Below are 20,553 nucleotides of genomic sequence, written 5' to 3' on the forward strand. Positions count from 1 at the left end.
CCTTAAAGGAAATCTTAAACAAGTTGGAGAGTGAAGGGTTAAGTGTAGGCCAGCCTCAGGGAAGCGTCAATTAGCCACGCCCACGCAGGGCCTGCCTTGGCTCTTTAGCCCTTCTAGCCTGCTGCCGGCCCACCCCTCTGCCCCGCCTTGTTGGCCAGACCCAATCTGCCCCATCTTTGTTCCTTTGTGCACAGGCCCAAGACTCTACTGCTAAAGGCAGGGCCCTGAATCTCAGCGTGGACCACACTTTCCTGCACAGCTCTGGCGGGGAGGGAGCAGCAGAATTCAGGGAAGTGGCAAAAGTTTTTGAACCGGAACTGCCCAACTGGTCGGACAAATGGGATAAGTGGGAGGGTTTTCACTGTTTGGCCAGGCTGCAGCAAGGCGAGGCATTCTCAGCCAACGCAGCTGTAATCACTGCCCAGCTGGGCTTATCTGGAGCAAGTTAAGGCTACCTACAGAAGGCAGAAAACCAACTCTCTTGTAGTTAAACCTGTAACAAAGAATGGGAAGGGGACCTCATGCCAGCCACTAGCCGGCAGAGGTTAAAGCCTAGAGCTAGAGGAGAGGGGCTATAGAGCTGGCCAGGAACACTTTGGAAAAAGAGACAGAAAAGTAAAAGGCCAAGTTTTTTTAACTCGATCACTCACGGTCTCTGGAAGCTTGGAAATCTACTGTAGGTCTCTGTTCAAAGCATTCTTGAGCTGGTTCTGTCTCACGAGACCAGTTGTTGGGAACAAAATCAAAGAGGAGTGGGTCTGGGAGACCCTGGGGAAAAATGGAAGGAAAAATATGCCCACACCCAGCCAGAGTTAACCTATTCTCTGGTCAGTCAGGCATAGGAGGGCTGCTATCTAAACTATCCACTCATCCCTGGGTGGACATTCCTCTGTCCCACTCTTCAGGGGGTGGTCAAGGGGCAGCCTTGCCTGGGGAGCCGCCCCCCACCCCCACCCCCACCCCCACCCCCGCAGCTACTTTGCTAAAGCCACCAGGTTGTGGGAGAGAGGGAAGAGGGATGAAATTTCCAACACTGACCAGAGTGCACAGCAAAACTTGAAGGAGCAGAGCAGAGACTATGGTTTTAGAGCTTTATTATAGAAATGCAGGGGAAAGAGAGAAGGTAGAAAGGAGGGAGAGAGAGAGAAGAGAAGAAAGAAGAAAACAACAAGAAAGGGAAAAGGAGAGAGAAGAGAGAGGTGAGAGGACAAAGGAATAAGAGTGAGGTGCAGGCTGTGCACCCCATTTTATGGTCTTCACTGTTGCTAGGTAACTGGGGAGGAGTTTAGCCTAAAGGTCAGAAGCTTGGCCCATTGCTTACTTGACTACTGACCATGATTCTCTTGTGGGGACTGTGGGAGGTGGTAACTTAGGCAGGGGCTAGAGTTCCAGGAACATGAGGGAATGCCTGCCTTGTCATGTAGGTGAATTATGAACATCAGGTTCAGACCTCAGATCGACTGGAGACCAGCCTGCAATTCCCCACACAGGATCAACTCTAGATCTTTGATTCAAATATGTGAGTTGGATGAGGATGAAAAAGAGATTGCATTCAGAGTGGCAGAAGGGCAGAAAAGTAAAAATAGCACAGGAAGAATTCAACAAAGTCACTTTGCTGTCTCTTGACTCAGTAGTGCCATCTGCTGTCCTGCTTCCTGTGCACTTGCTGGGCAAATGTACAGCTTCTGTCAGAATGACAAGGCACATGTGAACCATGCTTGGAGAGAAAGACATTGACTCAGGAGCAGAAAATAGAAGGTATGTTTTTATTCCAGGAAATCACTACCAAATCAAGGAAGAAATAAAGAAAGAAATGAAAGACATTTTAGAATTTAATGAAAATGAAGTCACAATGTAATAAAACGTATGGGACACAATGAAAGCAGTGCTAAGAGGAAACACTCATGGCTCTAAGTGCCTCCAAAAAGAAACTGGAGAAAGCATACACTAGCAACTTGGCAGCACAGCTAGGAGCTCTAGAAAAAAAGCAGCAAATGTACACAAAAAGAGTGGATAGCAGGAGATAATCTAACTCAGGGCTGAAAGCAACCAAGTTAAACAAAAGAACTATACAGAGAATCAACTAAACCACGATCTGGTTCTTTGAGAAAACCCACAAGATAGATAACCCTTAGTCAGACTAACCAGAAGGCCCAGAGACTGTATCCAAATAAACAAAATCAGAAATGAAAAGGGAGACATAACAACAGAAAGCAAGGAAATTTAAAAAGTTATCCTACTACAAAACTATTCAGCAAAACTGGAATTTCTGGATAAACTGGTAATTTTTTTAACAATCATCTTTCATCTGGTCAAACAGGAAGCAAACAAAGAGGTCATAATATTTAGATGGAATGGGGATATAAGGATGATAGCATTTTGGATTGGGTCCTGGCATCTGGCCACGGGGCAGGTTCCTGACACTATTTGGAAAGACTGTCATTGGTGGGGGATTCTTGTACCTTGAATCTCCAGATGTAAGTGCTGTCCTGGATAGAAATGAACAGCAGAGCAGGGATGAGAAGCTCATGTCTAATCCAGTGGGGAAAAGTGCAGCTGCCAGAGTGGAGTCTTATTTTTCCAGAATTGGGGAAAAGCTGAGGGGTCTTAAGGTCTTCAGGTGCTTAAGAGAGCAGGCTCCTGTTGCGGTCAATGTATAGTAACAAGAGTCATTTAAAGATGGAGAGGTGAAAGATATGAGGTGAGATGGCTGGACTCAATGTGAAAGTCCCTCAAATTTAGCAGGTGTGGAGGTCATGAGAATTATCTTGAAAGGGCCCTGCCATTGAGGAGAGAGAAGTGAAAGATGATTATCCAGAAGGGAGAGAAGAACTAGGTCTCCAGTGTTGACAGGCAGTAGGCAGGGGACAGCATGTGGCTTTGGTGGATGGTAGTGACAAAGTTCCATAGGAGAGAGCAGAGGTAGCAAAGTAATGGGGTGAGTAGATTGTCAGGGATGGGAGAGCACTTAGTTGAAAGACCAGGAGTTAAGACAGATGTCTCTACATGAGTTCAAAAGGTGAGGTGAAAAGTGATCCCTCTGAGAGAGCTTATAGCCTGAAAAGAGCCAAAGACAGGAGTTTTACTGAATTGAGGTGAAGTTCCTGTGGCAGTTGGACAAGAGTGGTTTTTAGGGTCTGATTAGTTCTTTCTACCTTTCCTGAAAACTGGGGGTAATGGGGAATATGAATGCCAGGGATGTCTGGGGCTTTACATAGAGTTTAAATAATTTTGCTGGTGCATTCAGGGCATTATGTGATTTTAGGAAGGCTGGGACACCAAATCAGGGGATGGTCTCTTAGAGGAGAAGATCAGAAACAGTCTGAGCCTTTTTGTTCGTAGTAAGGAAGGCCTCCACCCACCCTGAGTAGGTATCCTTCAAGACACCATTGACCTTGTGCATGTGGGTAAAATCCAGTTTCCAATCAGTTCCAGGAAGGGAACTTCTAACCTGATGGGTATGAAAAGAGGTGGTAAAATACCTACAGTTGGAGTCTGACATCTAACAGATTTTGCAGGAGGCAGTGATAGATTTCAAATAACTTAAGACAAAAGAATAGGCAGTAGGTGTTGGTTTTTTTGGTTTTTGGGTTTTTTTTGTTTTTTTTTTGTTTTTAAATAAAACAACACTTGGCTGTTAGGATGAAAGAGTTGGTGAAGATAGGACAGACTTTGACCAGTATCTGGGAGTGAAAGTGGAGATGCGGTTTTTAGTGTAAGAATGTTGTGGGTTGGGTGAGATGAGTCTAAGCTCCTAAGGGCTCCAGGTCTAGCCGCCTTGTCAACTCAGTTGTTTCCAATGGAGACAATAGAGTCATCTGTCTGGTGGGATCTGCAGTGGACAATCACAATAGCTGTGGGGAGGTGGGAAGTCTTTAGCATGGCCATAATTTGGTTTGCATGAGTTACTGATTTTCCTTTTGTCATAAGTAACTCACACTATATCCAGACACCAGCATGGGATTGGAGTATATGGAAAGCATATTTGGAGACTGTGTAGATGTTGAGGGATTATCCCTGTGCCAGTTGAAAGGTACAGGTAAGGGCTATTAGTTCAGACTTTATTTGTGATATGAACAGGGAGGTTCTATTCCTCAACCACCTCTGAGTCTGACATGATAGCATAGCCAGATCTTCTGGCCCCTTCATATAAATAGGTGCTGCCATCTATATACCAGGTATAGAGGGCATGAGGCAATGTGCCTTCCTGTATGTGTGAAGGATGAAGTAATATTCCCTCTATGGTTTCAGTGCAAGAGTGTGAGAGGGAGTGGTTAGAATTTGGTCAAGGAAAAAGAATGAAATGATTTTTTTCTTTGTTTGTTTGTTTTTTGGTTTTTTGAGGCAGAGTTTCTCTGTGTATCCCTGGCTGTCCTGGAACCCACTCTGTAGAACAGGCTGGCGTCGAACTCAGAAATTTGCCTGCCTCTGCCTCCCAAGTGCTGAAATTAAAGGTGTGGGCCACCACGTGCAGCAAGAATGAAATTATTAAGAGGCAGGCATGATTGGAAGGTAAGTGTGGAGTCTTCTATTATTGCTACCTGAAAGAACCCTGGAGAAATTAGAGACCATAAGCCTCTGTAAGTTAGGAACTCTGTCAGAGTATTAGAAGAGAAGATGTTTATAAATGACCGAAATATTAGTTTTTTAGACCCTCAAATAAGGAGTTCAGTGGATGCTAAGGTAAGAATACAAGGTGCCCATCCCTGAATGTTTTGGTTGACAAGTAAACTACAGGAACAAAGGAGGGTCCCAGTTGGTGATCTAAGACACCAAGAGTAAAACCATCTTCTTCATCTATGTAGAGGAAAAAAAAAAGACAACTCAGGTCAGGGAGGTTTAAGGCTGGGGTGTTGAGGAGAGCCTGTTAGAGCCTTTGAAAAGCTTTGGTAACAGATAGGAGAAGTTCATGGTTGGGGTCGAATGCTGCTTCATATAAGGGGTGGGTAGAATGGAAAAGGAAGGAACCCAGGAAAATAAAAAAACTGGCTATTCCTAGGAATGATAAAATCTCTCTGTTTTTAGAAGGAACAGTTAGACACAGAGTTAGATTATTTCTGTCTAAGGTAATAGCCTTGTGGGTTGGGGTAATGGGTAGTCCCAAATAGGTGACCTGATGAGTGGACACTTGGACTTTAGAATATGAGACCTTTGTGGCTTGACTGACAGGCAATTTAGGAGAGAAGAGGTGTCACCTTGGCTAATTTTTAGAGGATGGACTTCAGAGAATAATTTTGCCTACATAATGGACAATCATAGATTTAAAGAGAGTCAGAGAAACTAAGTCAGAAGAGAGAACCTGGCCAAATAAGTGTGAGCTGTCCCGGAATCCCTTAGATAGTAGAGTTCAGGTGCATTGAGTAGAAGATGGGTGACAGGGTCAGCCCAGGTAAAGGCAAAGGTGTTCTGGGACTGGATAGAAAAGAATACATCCTTGGGATCTAAGAAGGAGAAATGAGAAGTCCACAAGGGCATAGTCGAAAGAACTGTATAAGGATTAACCACAACAGGATGGAGAGGAACTACCCACCAAATGAATGCACCTGAGGTGATAACCAGGGGATAGGTTCCATTAGGATCTTTAACTTCTAGCATAGGGGTGTTAATGGGGGAAGAGGTAGGATGGAGGAGGTTTTGGGTTGTTTTTTTTTTTTTCTTTTTCTAAGAGATAAGAGACGATATAGGCTTCAGTCATCTGAGGTCCTGGAGGGAAAGAGGGTATTGAGCTTGGGTGATGAACCTTGTAGAGTCCAATAACTGGATGACAAGAGGATGATGTTTAGCAACAGGGGTTTCAGGATGACCCAGACTCAGGCGTCTACCTGAGGAGCTGGCAAAGGAAACAACATGTTAGAGTCTGTAGGTTGAGTGGCTAGGAGGAAGAGGAAGAGGAGGGGGAGGAAGAAGAGGAAGAGGAACAGGCAGAGGAGGAGAGGGCCTACTAGTGATCTTCGGTTCAGGCGAGTGGGGGGAGCAATAGAAATAGAGGATCCCAACTTAGCTAGAGGATCCCTTCCCAATAAGGGATCAAGACACCTACCCCAACAATAGGTTATAAGAAGGAGAGGTGAGTACCAAAAACTGTGTCAGGACTGAGTAAGTGGTCCCAGCATCCAAGAAGAAGAAGGAGATCAGATGCCATGATGTTACCCGGAGCTCCCTTCTGGTGAAGGAAGTAGTCAGGTCAAGGGAGCTCAGGCCTCTTCAGTTGTCCATAGCCAAGCCTAGAAGATCATCTGGAGGGTTACCTGGGAGTGATGTTCCCCTCTCCTGAGTGGCATAACAGCAATCAACAGACCATTGTCTCTCCTGATGGCACCATGGACATGGCCCTTTTGGCTTTTGGGGATTAGGGCAAGCCCTTGTCCAATAAACTTGTTGAGCAACATCTTAACCCACATGGCAGTGGCTATCCTGTCTGGTGGAGTTCCCTGTGCCCCACAGTAGTGGCTGTGGTACAGGCTCTAGAGCATCAGACCGGCCTGTGTGGTTGCTATAAAGTCCAGGACTTCAGCAGCATTGTTAGTTGAAAACAGCATATTCCTGGACAGATCATGCCAAGATAGCAGAGTTCACACTTTGGGAGGTCTTTATTAAAAGGGATGAAGAAGCAAAGGGGAAGAGAGAGACAGAGACAGAGACAGAGACAGACAGAGAGAGAGAGAGAGAGAGAGAGAGAGAGAGAGAGAGAGAGATTCATGTCTTTTATGTCTTTTATCCTGGCTGACAGGTGATGACTTTCAGGTGATGCAGGTAACACAAGGGAAGTGTTATGGTTGCCATAGGAATGAACACAGAAGATTCTGGCCGCCTAGGATGATGTCATTGCAGGTTTCAGAGCCAGGCTGTAACCAGTTTCTGATGGTAACACTGGCCAGTTCCATTGGTGCTCAGCCCTGTGTTCACCCCCAGCTGTGGTCCTATCAGAACATCAAAGGCCCTGGAAGTTTTAGAAGTAAAAAGCTATTTAGCTGCTTCTGCTGCTGCTGCTGCTGCTGCTTCTTCTTCTTTTTAACTTTGATACATTTTACCTATGCCTTCAAGGGTCTTACCTTAAAAAACAAAATAGCCATTAACATCTTTTCTCAGGTAAGGATATTTGCTACAAAAATCTTGTGTGTCCTTCCATCCTCTAAAGACCCAGAATGATGCTTCTCTTGCTGCAGAAAAATTCATCATTCCTGCAACACTCAGCAGTGACTTTGATCATCAACTAAACAGCAAGTTTATAATATACAATGGTATGGATTATTAAAAATAATTCCTTCAGGACAGGGTGTGAGGAGCCAAGTATCAAAAGTAAGTATATGGGTTTCATTCTACAATGAAAAAGTCAAAGGCTGTCCTTGAATAAAACTCAAATACTGTATTATTTATGGATATTTTCAATCACTATCATGTGTGTGAATGTTTGTTACACATCATTTGTTTATATGTGTGAATACATGTATGTATGTGTATAAAGGCAGAAGGTAAATTGTTTTCTTTAATCAATGTCTACTTTATTATTATTACTATTATTATTATTAATTTTATGTATTTGGTATTTTCCTGTATGTATTGTTTATATGATTGGCATGAAGGCCTAAAGAAGGGGCTAGATCCACTAGAACTGGAGTTACAGAAGGTGATGAGAAGCCACTTAGGTGCTGGGAATCTGACCAGGACCTGCAGAGCAGCGAGTGCTCTTAAGTGAGGAGCCATCTCAGCAGGTCCACCTCCTATTTTATTTTTGAGATGAATTGTTCATTGAGCCTGTGGTCATGCATTTGCTCTGGCAGGCTGGCTGTTGAGTTTGGAGATCCACAGGTCTCCATCCCATCCCCCAGGGCTAGGAGTGCAGACATGCTTTGATCCCTGGTTTATTACATGGATGCTTTGAATCAAACTCAGATCGGTAAGCTTGCACAGCACACACTTATGAACAGTGCCCTGGCTTCAGACCCCTACTTTAAATTTAAAAATGCCCTGCATTATGGTATGTGTCTTCAACCAACATTCTTTGATACTTATCAATCATGTAGCAAGGACTTCTTTCATCAGTTACATCTATCCCAATGGGGGTCTGGGGTCTCATTTCTTCTTTCAGACAGAATTCTGAAAATCTAAGGCATCCTGCTGGAGCTGAATTATACTCATGACCATAAATTGCATGTACATTAACTGAAAAGCCCAGCCCAAGCCAGACAGGGAGCCCATCATACTGTAAATACACTGATGGGAAGGTCAGGCCTAGGACAGACACTGAACTTTTGCTTTACTAACCAGAGCCTTGTTTTTTCTTTACCCTGCTCTTCGTTCTTGTTACTTTCAGTAAGGTCTTGTTTTTCATTAGTTCCTTGTGTCTTATGTATACATGCAAGAAAGCCCCCCCACTGACTCAACTTGGCATTCAATTTAAAATAACATGATGCGATATATCCCATCAGTAGTCAATACATAAATGAGTAAGAGACTCTGGAACACACTCAAAACCTCTCATAGCCAAACTGTGCATTAAAGTCTTAAACACAAACACACAAGGCATAAATGACTGAGAGGCACAAGCTAAAGCAAAGCTGGGGGTCACCTTCTTTGTCTTGCCTTGGGATTGGATGGATGAAGCAGAGGTTAAGGAGGCAAAGGATGAAGAAGGAAGGCAGGGTGGCTGTGTGTGATGGTTACAGGATATCAATTAGCATATCAGAGACAGGAACAGATAGCCATGAAGTCTGGAAGCATGAGACAGCCCTGATTGTGTCACTGATTGACTTCTGCAAGGATTTTAGAATTCAGTGCAAGAGAGAATAAGTTGGTAGCTCACACCGCTCTTAGCAACAGGTGTTTGCATTTAATCAAGAAACTTTATTTTGGTTTAAGTTTTTTCCACCTTCATAGAGGAGCAAATTCTGGTGTTTTATTTGGTTCACAGGATCTTTGTCTTCTTCTTGCAGCATTTGAGTAAAGAAACTGGGCAAATGCCTATCTGACGAATATTGCCAATGCACTTATACTGGCATTTGCCTCCTGTCATTAGCAATTTAATGGATTGTTGATTTTTTTCTTTTTTTTCTTTTCTTTTTTTTTTGGCTAAACACTGAAAGATGCATAAGAAAAACCACACATTAGAATTGAAAGGGCCTGGTCAGAAATACATACCAATGTGTTCTTATGATGAGTAGATCTCAGCAGGCTCCTCCCCCCAACCCCCCCTCCCCACTCCCGCGCCCCAAACATGTAATTCTGTTTTACCAGACCTGAATCCAATTCTTGATAGAGACAGCCACTGTTGCAGTGGAGAGGGGGTGGGTGCTGGTTTTCCTAGGACCCAAATGTTGAAGGGTCTGCCCCACCCCCTGACTGATTGGAGTTTTCAGGGTCAGCAGGCAGGAGCTCAGGAAAGATTCTGTGTGAGTCCCTAGCTGCTTCTCAGCAGCCCTGCCTTTGCTTTTCTACACACAAGACCCTTGTTCTAGTATCTGAAACAGACGCTGATTGTGACTGTCCACATGAATGTGCATGTGTGCACACACATATAGAGACCAGAGATTGGCCTAAGACATGTTCATCAATTCCTCTCTACTTCATTGTTTGAGACAGAGTATCTCATTGAACCTGGAACTAAATCAGTGGGACTGGCTGGCTGGCTCGCCTGTGTGCCTCTGTGATTCTTAGTCCTAGCATTACAGATGTACACCAGAGGCTCTCTATGCTTTTACATGGATGCCAGATCTTCATACATGCACAAGTGCATTTACTCACTGAGCCATCTTCCTATTTTTAACTAAGGTATTTTAACTTCCAGGTACCTATTTTACACTAAGTATTGGACCTAAATCTCAGGGAATAGGACTTGTTTAAGGATAACTTGATTCCTAACTAACTTACAACGAAAACCTAAAGAAAAAATGAACTTTTTTGATAGCATCCAATATCTAAAATTAAGTCTTAAACTTATCCTTCACTCTCCCACCCTCCCTGCTTATTTACATTCATATAAATGTCAGGCAGAATCACTGTCTGTATATCTCATGGAACACAGATTCTCCTCTGTAAACCAGAACCCAGCAACAAAATGAGTGAAATTATGTTTCTATCTCTATATTTTCTGTCTGATGCAGTTTGAGGCCTTTGCTTCATTCAATCAAATACTCTCTTACTTGTTTTAGCTCCCTCTCTTGAATTGTGTGTCCTTTTCCTTCCTAATGTCAAGGAAGGAATAAACGTAGAGCCTGGAAAGATGGCTCAGCAGTTGGGAGAGCATACCACTCGTACAGAAGACCTGAGATAAGTTCCTAGTACCATATCAGGCAGCCTATATGTGCCTATAATTCCAACTCTGAGAGACTGGATGTTCCTTTATGACCTCTGTGATTACTGTCGTGCTTGGCACATGCATATACACAGATCCATATATGTATACATAATTTGAAAGAATATAAAATTATATATTTTGCACAAAATACAGTTTAGGTAGAGTTTGAGAAGCTGTGTTTCATAGCCTCCCTGAGCTCTGAGCCTGATTACCCCTGTAGACAGTGAGTGTTTAACCATAGGGGTAGGGTTTCAGGAAGTTCTCAGATAGAGGCTGGGATGATTATTCTGCAGGATTCTTTAGAGTAAGCAGAATCTACACCTAAAATATAAAGATTAAAAAACGAATACCATTTTTTTTCAGAAGAGAATCCAAAATTCTTCACGGTATTATATTTATGCTACCTATAAGAGACCCGTTTCATTATGTTAAACTTAGCAGCAGGAGTGAGGAAATGGAAGTCAAGTGCTGCAGATGAGCTCAGAATGAGTCTACCTTAGGCTCCTTCAAGGCAAAAAGATGTATTCTTAGTTTATGTTAACAGTTACACAATACACATTGTCTGAAATGAGCTTAGAAGAAAAAAAGGAAAAAAAGGAAGGAAATAACATGAGAGACTGAAATAGAGACAGAGAGATGAACACATAGCAGAAAGACAAGCATAAGCATATACAGAAAGACTGACAGACATGCACTCAGTGAGACATACATATATGGAGAGATGGAGCCAAAGACACACGCAGAAAAAGAGACAGAAACACACACACACACACACACACACACAGTAGGGAGCTATCTCTCATTTCAATTTGGGATAACCCTGCTCCCATGACTCACCTGCAAGTGGAGACAGCAGCACCAGGAGAAAGGCAAAGAGAAGGCAATGGATCCTCATGACTGAAGCCTGGTGAGGTCCACGGATGCAGAGGGACTTGAGCTCAGTGCCTTATATAGTGCCAGGTGCTGCCTCCCAGGTAGGATTCTACACTGACATGAATCCAAGGAATTACAATTATGAAACACAGAGCACCTTAACTCTCTTGTTAAAATGGCCATTTTGAGTCTCTTATGCAAATGTGGATAGTTCCAGATGATTTCCTCCTGCACTGCTGACCATGAGCAGATTCCTGCCCTACTTATTAGTTGGGAGGGATCCATGCTATCTTGGGACAGATTTGCAGGTTACAATTTTCACTCACTTGCCTATATCTCAGACTTTTGACTTGGCCATCGCAGTGTCTGGCAACCTAGATTCATTTGGGCTGCTGCATGCAACAAAATGTGACCCAATTCAAGGTTCCCCAAGCTTTTCAAGGTCAGAACATGAACCTAGTCTCATAGATTTCTCCAAGTTACTGCTCAGTAATGGAGTTCATTTGCTACTAAAAACCCCCAGCAACTCACCATACACCCAATGTTATGGACATGGAGTCTGATTGGTGTGCTGTTTCCTCTCTCAGAGAAAGCAATGAGTTGGTAACAGGTTACCAGAGCACAAGGCCCCATCCCTACCTAGAAGAAACCAGCAAGTAGCTGGTTCTAGCTACCAGGTGATGGGCAACTCTTGGGACTTGCTAGCCTTTGGGTCTGTGGTTCTCCAGTTTCTGAAACTATGTATCAGAGGTGATGTGTCTAGTTACCTTTTGGATCATATCATGAGAATTCATGACAGTGGGACTCAAGTCCTTCCCACCATCTCCCTGTTGCTCTTGATGGGAACTCTTCTGAGGGAGTCCATTTGGCTCATCTCAGAATGATGTCTTTTATATAGTTCGTTATCCAGCTGCTCATAAGGGAAAACAACTTAAAGAATCAGAAATTTTTTCTCCCTACAGAAAGATTAAACAAATAAGCAGATGAGCAGAAATCTATAATGTATGAACATTTCTGACAAAGGCTCTTGTATGGAGATCCCAGCTAAGAGATTTGAGGCTGGAGAATGAAGAGTTTGGACCCACACTAGAATCCTCACTCTCAATGCTGTGCTCTGAAAACCCACGATATTGGGCTTGGTGGACATATTTTTAAGCTGCCATTCAAAAGAGATTTAAAAGAAAATCAGACATAGTAAGTATTCATATTTGTGGACTATTGTGTACTATCTTAGTATATAAATACAGTAGGCAAGGATCAATACAGAACAATTAATATATCTATCACTTCAAATTGAATAATTTTACTATACTAAGAGTAGCTTCAATCTCCTCTCATTAGCTTCAGTAATACAAGAGAAGCCAGACATAATTCTTTATTTAAAAAAACAAAAAAACCTACCTTCCCTCTATTCTCCTCACCCGTACCTTTCTCTGTTCCTTATTATCCTACTCTGCAATTTGAGGCTTTTTTAAAGGTAGCTGATGATTGATTTATAGTAATGGTTTGCTCCAAAGAGGTACTGTTGCATGTCTGTCTGAGATTGCAGGATTGCCACATGCCATCTGATCCATCTTCGGACCGTTTTCTCTGTGCAATGCAGGCATGAATTGAAAAGGTATGATTACTCATCCCAAACACTAAGCACAGACAAAAACATAATGTGGAAAAAACTAAGCTAAAATAAAATAAAATAAAATAAAATAAAATAAAATAAATGTTGGGGCCAGCCAGTGGCTCACATGTCCGGGTTCCAGCCTGGAAGGCATCTTGGAATCTGGAAGAAAAGAGGGAGGCTAGGTGGGTTGAGAAATAATGGAACCAAGACATGCTAGTCTGTTCAAGGTTCAAATTTTTAATGGCATACACGCTTTATTAAAGGCCATTCCTGCCAATTCATCCTTAGAGCCTGGAGCCAGCTGCAGGTGATGATGTGCAGGATAGGGGCATAGTGTCCAGAATAGCTCTGCGGCCTCTCAGCAGGTAGCAGTATCTTGAAGAGGAACTGAGGCAATGGCAGAACAATAGAGTGATCAAGGGAGGAAGGCTCCACCCTAGATAATCTCCTTAGTGGCAGCAAGGTCAAGTTCTGGCTTAGCCTGCTTCAGGCTTATGGGAAGCTACAAATAAAATAAAATGAAATAAAATAAAATAAAATAAAATAAAATAAAATGAACAATGTAGAAAGATCATTGTCTGCAAATGCTCAGTCTGAATTAATAAACTCACTCTGCATTTGCATAATTTTCTCAGTTTACACAGTAAAAAGCAAATTAATTCATTTTCTATCAATGTGGCCAAATATTTTTGACAAATCAACCTTTTTGGAATAAAAGTTATTTTGATTCATGCCTTAGAGACTCAATCCATGGTCAGTGGACAACACTGCTTTGTGGTGTGAAACAACCCAGGACATTAATGCAAGGAGCATGTGGTGAGGTAAAGTCAGTCACCTTCTGATAACCAGGAAGCAGAAGGGAGGGGTCTGTCTGCCAACACCCATTGCTGTGCTCTGTGTCCAAACCTAACTCACTAAAACTAGGGCGACTTGCAGAATGTCCAACCATCTTTAACCAAGACTTTAGCACTTATCTTCTTGAGGACAGTTAGGATCTCAGCCAAGCCAGGTTAGGTAGTGAATATTTTCAGTTGAGTGCTGCTAGGTGTATGTCAACTCTTCAGCTCAGTGGTACATTGTTATGTGTGTGTACCCTCCATCTGAGTGTTGCCTTGATGCATGTGTGTACTCCAAGAGTAGTAGACTGCTCTGTGTACACCTCAGCTCCAATGTGTGTGTGTGTATGTGTGTGTATATGTGTATATGTATGTGTATGTGTGTATATGTATGTGTATGTGTGTATATGTATGTGTGTGTATATGTATGTGAATGTCTGTATGTGTGTTTGTGTGTGTGTGTATGAGTATGTGTGTGTATCTGCATTTGTATGTGTGTATGAATATGTGTGTATGTGTGTATATATGTGTATGTATGTGTGTGTATATGTATATGTGTATTTGTGTATATGTATGTGTATGTGTGTGTGTGTTTACCCCCCAGCTGCAGTGGTGCTTTCCTATGTCTTCACACCTTGTTTTCCATGGTGCTCTGCCCTGTGTGCAGCCCCAGCTCTGGTTCTCTCAGAAAACCAAAGGGTCCTATCATTTTTAGAAGTACAAAGCTATTTCGCATTTTATTGCTTTTATCCATTTTACCTATGGTTACAAAAGTCTGACCTTCAAAAAAAGCCATTAAATTCTTTTCTCAGGTGAGGAAATTTGCTACAAAACCCTTGTAAGTCCTGCCATCCTCTAAAGACCCAGAATGATGCTTCAATTGCTTCAGGAAACTTCATCTCAGTCCTCCAACAGTCAGCAGTGACTTTGAGCATCAGCTAAACAACAAGTTTATAATAGATAAAAGTGTGGATCGTTAAAAATAATTCTTTGAGACAGGGTCTGATGAAACCATGAACAAAATGAAGTGTGTGGGTTTGTAGTGCAATCAAAAGGTCAAATGCTATCCTTGAATAAAAAACAAATGCTTCATTTATTTTTGGATATTTTAAATCACTTTCATATTTGTATATGTGTATTATACATCATTTGTTTTTATGTGTGATTACAATATGTGTGAAGACTGAACATAAAGGGTTCTCTTCAATCACTACTTTATTTTTAAGTTTATTATTATTAATATTAATGTTTGGTGTTTTTCTAGTATGTACTGTATATAGTGCTTGACATGAAGGCCAAAAGAAGGTGCTGAATCCTCTGGAACTGGAGTTACAGAAGGTGATGAGATGCTACTTAGGTGCTGGGAATCTAACCAGGTCCTCCAGATCTTTCACTGAGTCTGTGATCGTGCATTTGGTCTGGCAGGCTGGCTAGTGAGTTTGGAGATCCACAGGTCTCCATCCCATCCCCCAGGGCTAGGAGTGCAGACATGCTGTGATGCCTGGTTTATTCCATGGGTGCTCTGAATCAAACTCAGATCTGTAGGCTTGCACAGCACACACTTATGGACAGTGCCCTGGCTTCAGACTCCTACTTTAAATTTAAAGATATACTGCATTATGGTATGTGTCTTCAGTCGACATTCTTTTGTTACATGTCAACCATTTGACAAAAACTCTGTTTATCAGTTGTATCTATCCAGGTGAGTTATCTTTTCTCGGTGGTTTCATTTCTTCTTTCAGATAGAGAATCCTGAAAATCTAAAGTATTGTGCTAGAGTTGAATTATTCTCATGAATATAAATTGTATGCACATTAACTGAAAAGCCCCATCCAAGCCAGATGGGGAGCCCATCATACTGTAAAAGCCCCTGTGGAAAGGTAAGGACTAGGGCAGAATCTGAACTTTTGCTTTACTAACCATAGCCTTGTTTTCCTTAACCCTGCTCTTCTTTCTTATTGCTTTCAATAAGGCCTTTTTGTCCATAAGGTCCTTGTGTCTTATGTCTACATGTAACAAAGCCCCCACTGACTCAACTTGGCCATTCGATTTAAAATAACATGATGCAATATATCCCATCATTGGTCAGTACATAAATGAATAAGAGACTCTGGAACCCACACTCAAGAGCTTTCATAGCCAAAGTATGTATTAAAGTCTTAGCCACAAACACACAAGGCTTAAATGACTAAGCGGCACAACCTAAAGAGTAGCTGGAGTCTCCATCTTTGCCTTTCTTTGGGATTGAATGGATGAAGCAGAGGTTAAGGAGGCCAAGGGATGAAGAAGGCAGGCAGGATGGCTGTGTGTGCTGTCTACAGGAAATCAATTAGCATATCAGAGACTGGAACAGATAGCCATAAAGTCCAGAAGCATAAGAGAAGCTTATGTCACTGATTGACTTCTACAAGGATTTTAGAATTCAGCCCATGAGAAAACAAACTGTGAGCTCACACAGCTGCTAGGGAGTCCTTGTTTGCATTTAATCAAGTAACTTTAATTTGGTTTAAGTTTTTTCCATCTTCATGGAGGAGCAAATTCTGGTGTTTTCTTTGGTTCACAGGATCTTTGTCTTCTTCTCTATTTTCTCCTGCAGCATTTGAGGAAAGGAACTCCACAACTGCCAATCTGACGAGTATTGCCAATGCACCGATTCCAGCATCTGCCTCCTTTCCTCAAACAACTTACTGGATTGTTGATTTTTTGGCTAAAAGCTGAAAGATAAGTAAGAAAAAAACACACCTTAAAATTGAAAGTGACAGGTCAGAAATACATACCAATGTGTTCTTTTGATAAGTAGATCACAGAAGGCTGTTCTGCCCAAAAAGGAATATCTGTTTTAGCAGGGCTGAATCCAATTCTTGATAAAGACAGGCACTGTTGCAGTGTAGAGGAGGTGCTGGTATTCCTAGGACCCAAATGTTGAAGGATCTGCCCAACCCCTGACTGATTGGAGTATTCAAGGCCAGCATGCAGTAGCTCAGGAAAGATTCTGTGTGACTCCCTAGCTACTTCTCAGCAGCCCTGCCTTTGTTTCTCCACATACAAGTCCCTACTTCTAGTATGTGAAACAGACATTGAGTGTGACTGTGCACATGAATGTGCATGTATGCACACACATATAGAGGCCACAGGTTGGCCTAAGATGTGCTGATAAATTCCTATCCAGCTCATTACTTGTTTTAGCTCCCTTATGTGAGCTGTCTAACCCCATTATTCTGTTTGTCTAAAGTCAAGTATGAAACAGAGCTTGGAGACTGAAAAGATGGCTCAGCCTTTAGGAATGCATAACGCTCCTGCAGACCTGAGATAAGTTCCTAGTACCATATCAGGCAGCCCATATGTGCCTATAAATAACTCCATCTCTGAGAGATTAGATGTCCTTTTATGACTTCTGTGAGTGCTGTACTACTTGGCACATACCCATACACAAATCAATACATATACACATAATTTAAAGAAAATAAATCTTTTCCACTAAATACACTTAAGCAAAAGTTTGGGAGACAGGATTTAATAGCCTCCCCTGAGCTATGAACCTCATTAACCCTGAAGACACTGTGTACTCAAGGGTATTCCATGGGGCTAAGGGGAGCAGAAGTTCTCAAACAGAGACTTGGCTGGTTATTCTGGAGAGTTCTCTAGAGAAAGCAGAGACTCGACTCCTTACATGTAAAGATTTCTAAATTAATACCTTTCTGTTCAGGTAAGAATGAAACATTCTTCGTGTTATTGTTTTTAAAGTACCTATCAGACACTCATTTCATTATCATAAGCTTAGCATCAGGAGTTAGGATATGGAAGTCAAGTGCTGCAGATCAGCAGAGCATGTGTCTACCTTAGGCTCCTTCAAGGTAAAAAGAAAGAGTCCTTTGTTTGTGTTAGTAGTCACACAATACACATTTTCTACAATGCTTAGAAGAAAGAAAGAACAATGCAAAAGTAAGGAGGGTATATGTAAAAAGGAGAAAAAGACACAGACAGAAACATAGAGATGGACTTATACACAGAAAGACAGACATACACACATAGAGACAGAAAGACAGATGCATGCGCAGAGGAACACACACACATATAAAATGAGAGGGAGACAAACCAACACACAAAGATTAAGGGACATAAAGGTATACACATGCACACACAGAAACAGAGAGAGAGCAAGAGAGAGAGAGAGACAGACAGACAGACAGACACAAACATAGAGACACAGAAACTCAAAGACACAGAGAGAGATGCAAACACAGAGAAACAGAGAAAGATACATAGAGAGGGAGACTCCAGAGACAAACACAGAGATACACAGGCACACACACACACACACACATACACACACACATGATATAGGGTGTTGTCTCTCATATCAGTGTGGGATGACCCTATTCCCCTGACTCACCTGCAAGTGGAGACAGCAGCACCAGGAGAAATGCGAACAGAAGGTAATGGATCCTCATAACTGAAGCCTGGTGAGGTGCAGAGATGCAGAGGGACTTGAGCTCAGTGCCTTATATAGTGCCAGATGCTGCCTCCTGGGTAGATTTCAACACTGAATAGAACGTCAAAATTACAATTATGAAGCAAGAGCACCTTACCTCTCATCCAGGAGTGGCCCTTTGAGAGCACGCTCAGTGTTCCTTATGCAAATGTGAGGATCCCCAGGTGATTTCCTCCTGCACTGCTCAATAAGAACAGCTTCCTGCCTTACAACTCATGTGAGCAGGACCCAGGCTGTCCTGGGACATTCTTACTGGTTACAATTGGAGCATACTTGTCTATAACTCAGACATTTGACTTGGTCATCTTAGAGTCTGTCAACAGGCTTAGGCCTCAGTGAGGAGTAATTTCACATAAATCCATTTGAGCTTGGGCACACTCAGCTGCTGGAGGCAACAGAATGTGAGCCAAGTCAAGGTTCTTCAAGCTTTTTAGGTCAGAACGTGGGCCTCATTTCATAGATTTCTCCAAGATACTGCTCAACAGTGGAGTTCATTTACTACAGTGGAGTCACATAGGTGTGCTGCTTCCTCTCTCAGAGAAAGCAATGAGTTAGTAATGTGATACCTGAACATGGTGCCCCATTTCCACCTAGCAGAAAGCAGGGAGTAGCTGGTTCTAACCACTCTGTAATGAATAACTCGTGGGACATACTAGCCTTTGGGTCTGTGGTTCTTCTCTTTCTAAGATGATGTGAGTATCAGTGATGAGGGATTCAGTTGATTCTTGAATTCTATCCTTAGAATCCATGACAGTGAGAATCAATTCTCTTATACCATCTCCCTACTGCACTTGCTGTGAACTGTCTGAGGGGTGCTGTGTTGTTCATCTCTGAATGAAGTCTCTTAGAAATTCTGTAACCCAGCTGTACATCTTTATCCTAGAAAACCATTGACATGTATCATGGCTTAACACATCCCTAGAACTGAGAAAGAAGGATTTTGTAAGAGAAAAGAATTTATCTTTCTCAGGATTTTTTTCTTCCCTACATGAAGATGAAATAAGCAGATGAGTAGAAATCTATAATGTATGAACAGTTTTGACAAAGGCTCTTGTATGGAGATCCCAGCAAAGAGATTTGAGGCTGGAGAATGAAGAGTTTAGACGCACACTAGAATCCTCACTCCCACTGCTGTGCTCTGAAAACCCACATTTTTGGCCTTGGTGAACACATGTTTTTTCATTAGATACTTTCTTTATTTACATTTCAAATGTTATCTCCTTTCCTAGTTTCCCCTCTGAAAATCCCATAAACTGGCATAAAGAAGAGGTTTTAAATTAAAACAAGATACAGTAAATGTACATATTTGTGGATTTCTGTGTACTATCTCAGTACATAGATAGGGTAGGGAATGATCAACTCAGGATAATTACCATATCCATCGCTTCAAATTGCATAAATTTACTATACTAAGAGTAGTTCCACTCCCCTCTCATTAGCTTCAGAAATGCTAACTTATAATAGACCAGAAGAAACCAGACATAATTCTCCTGTGTTTTTTAAAACACAAACATCCCTCTATTCTCCTTACCTATACCTTTCTCTGGTCATCATTTGCCTGCTCTACAATTTGAGGGTTTCTTAAAATTAGCTGGTGGTTGACCTGTAATAATGGCTTGATCCAAAGAGGAAGTTTCTGCTGGATTAGGGAATAACAGGGCTAGGTTAGGATACAGTGGCATGTTATAAACAAGTTCTGTCTGTGATTAGAGAATTTCCACATACTGTCTCATGCCTCTTTGGGACTTTGCTTCCCTGTGTGATGCAGGTGTCTATTGAAAAAGCATGCTTACTCACCCCAACACTAAGATATTTCTTCCAGGCAGAGGAAGAGTAGACAAAAATAATGTGGAATAATTATAAATACTCAGCCTGAATTAATACCACACCTCTCTCCATTTGCATAATTTCCTCACGTTCCACAGTAAAAAGCAAATGTGTTTATTTTCTATCAATATGGCCAAATACATTTGACAAATCAACCTTGATGGAAGAGAACTTACTTTGACTCAAGCCTTAGAGATTCAATCCATGGTCAGTGGGCATCACTGCTTTGTGGTCTGAAGCAAGGCAGGACATAAATGGCAAGGAGCTTGTGATGAGGTAAACTCACTCACCTCCTGGTAACCATGAAGCAGAAGGGAGGGGTCTGGGATGCCAATACCCATTGCTATGCTGTGTCCAAACCTAGCTCACTTCTAATAGGCCTACATGCAGAATGCCCCACCATCTTCCAGAGGAGTCTCAGACAAACCATATTTTATCACTTTTCTTCTTGAGGACAATTAGGATCTCAGTCAAGCCAGGTAAGGCAGAGAAAAGCTCCATTGGTACACTGGTGTATGAAGGTATGTGTGTGGGTTGGGGGGGAGGTTGTATCTGGCTTGAAGCCACCCACTCTAGTGGTGGATTCTTTGAATTTAAATGTTAAATAATTAAA

The 20,553-nt window shown here is 42.1% G+C and overlaps 2 protein-coding genes and 1 long non-coding RNA gene across 6 annotated transcripts in view; all 3 read left to right on the forward strand.

The window, feature by feature from the left end:
• LOC147002524 (cadherin-11-like) overlaps positions 1–20,553 on the forward strand; it is a 271,038-nt gene that overhangs the window by 212,933 nt on the left and 37,552 nt on the right. The gene's annotated exons all lie outside the window — the stretch shown is intronic.
• The window catches only part of LOC147002525 (uncharacterized), a 239,771-nt gene that overhangs the window by 181,591 nt on the left and 37,627 nt on the right, over positions 1–20,553 (forward strand). The gene's annotated exons all lie outside the window — the stretch shown is intronic.
• On the forward strand, positions 9,434–16,827 carry LOC147002529 (uncharacterized). Its single transcript, XR_015048691.1, has 3 exons — positions 9,434–12,785; positions 14,886–15,501; positions 16,218–16,827. It is a non-coding gene; the product is annotated as an uncharacterized LOC147002529 (long non-coding RNA).

This window comes from Mus caroli, unplaced genomic scaffold (assembly GCF_978045245.1).
Source record: "Mus caroli unplaced genomic scaffold, Mus_caroli_1 scaffold_10, whole genome shotgun sequence".
NCBI lineage: Eukaryota > Metazoa > Chordata > Mammalia > Rodentia > Muridae > Mus > Mus caroli.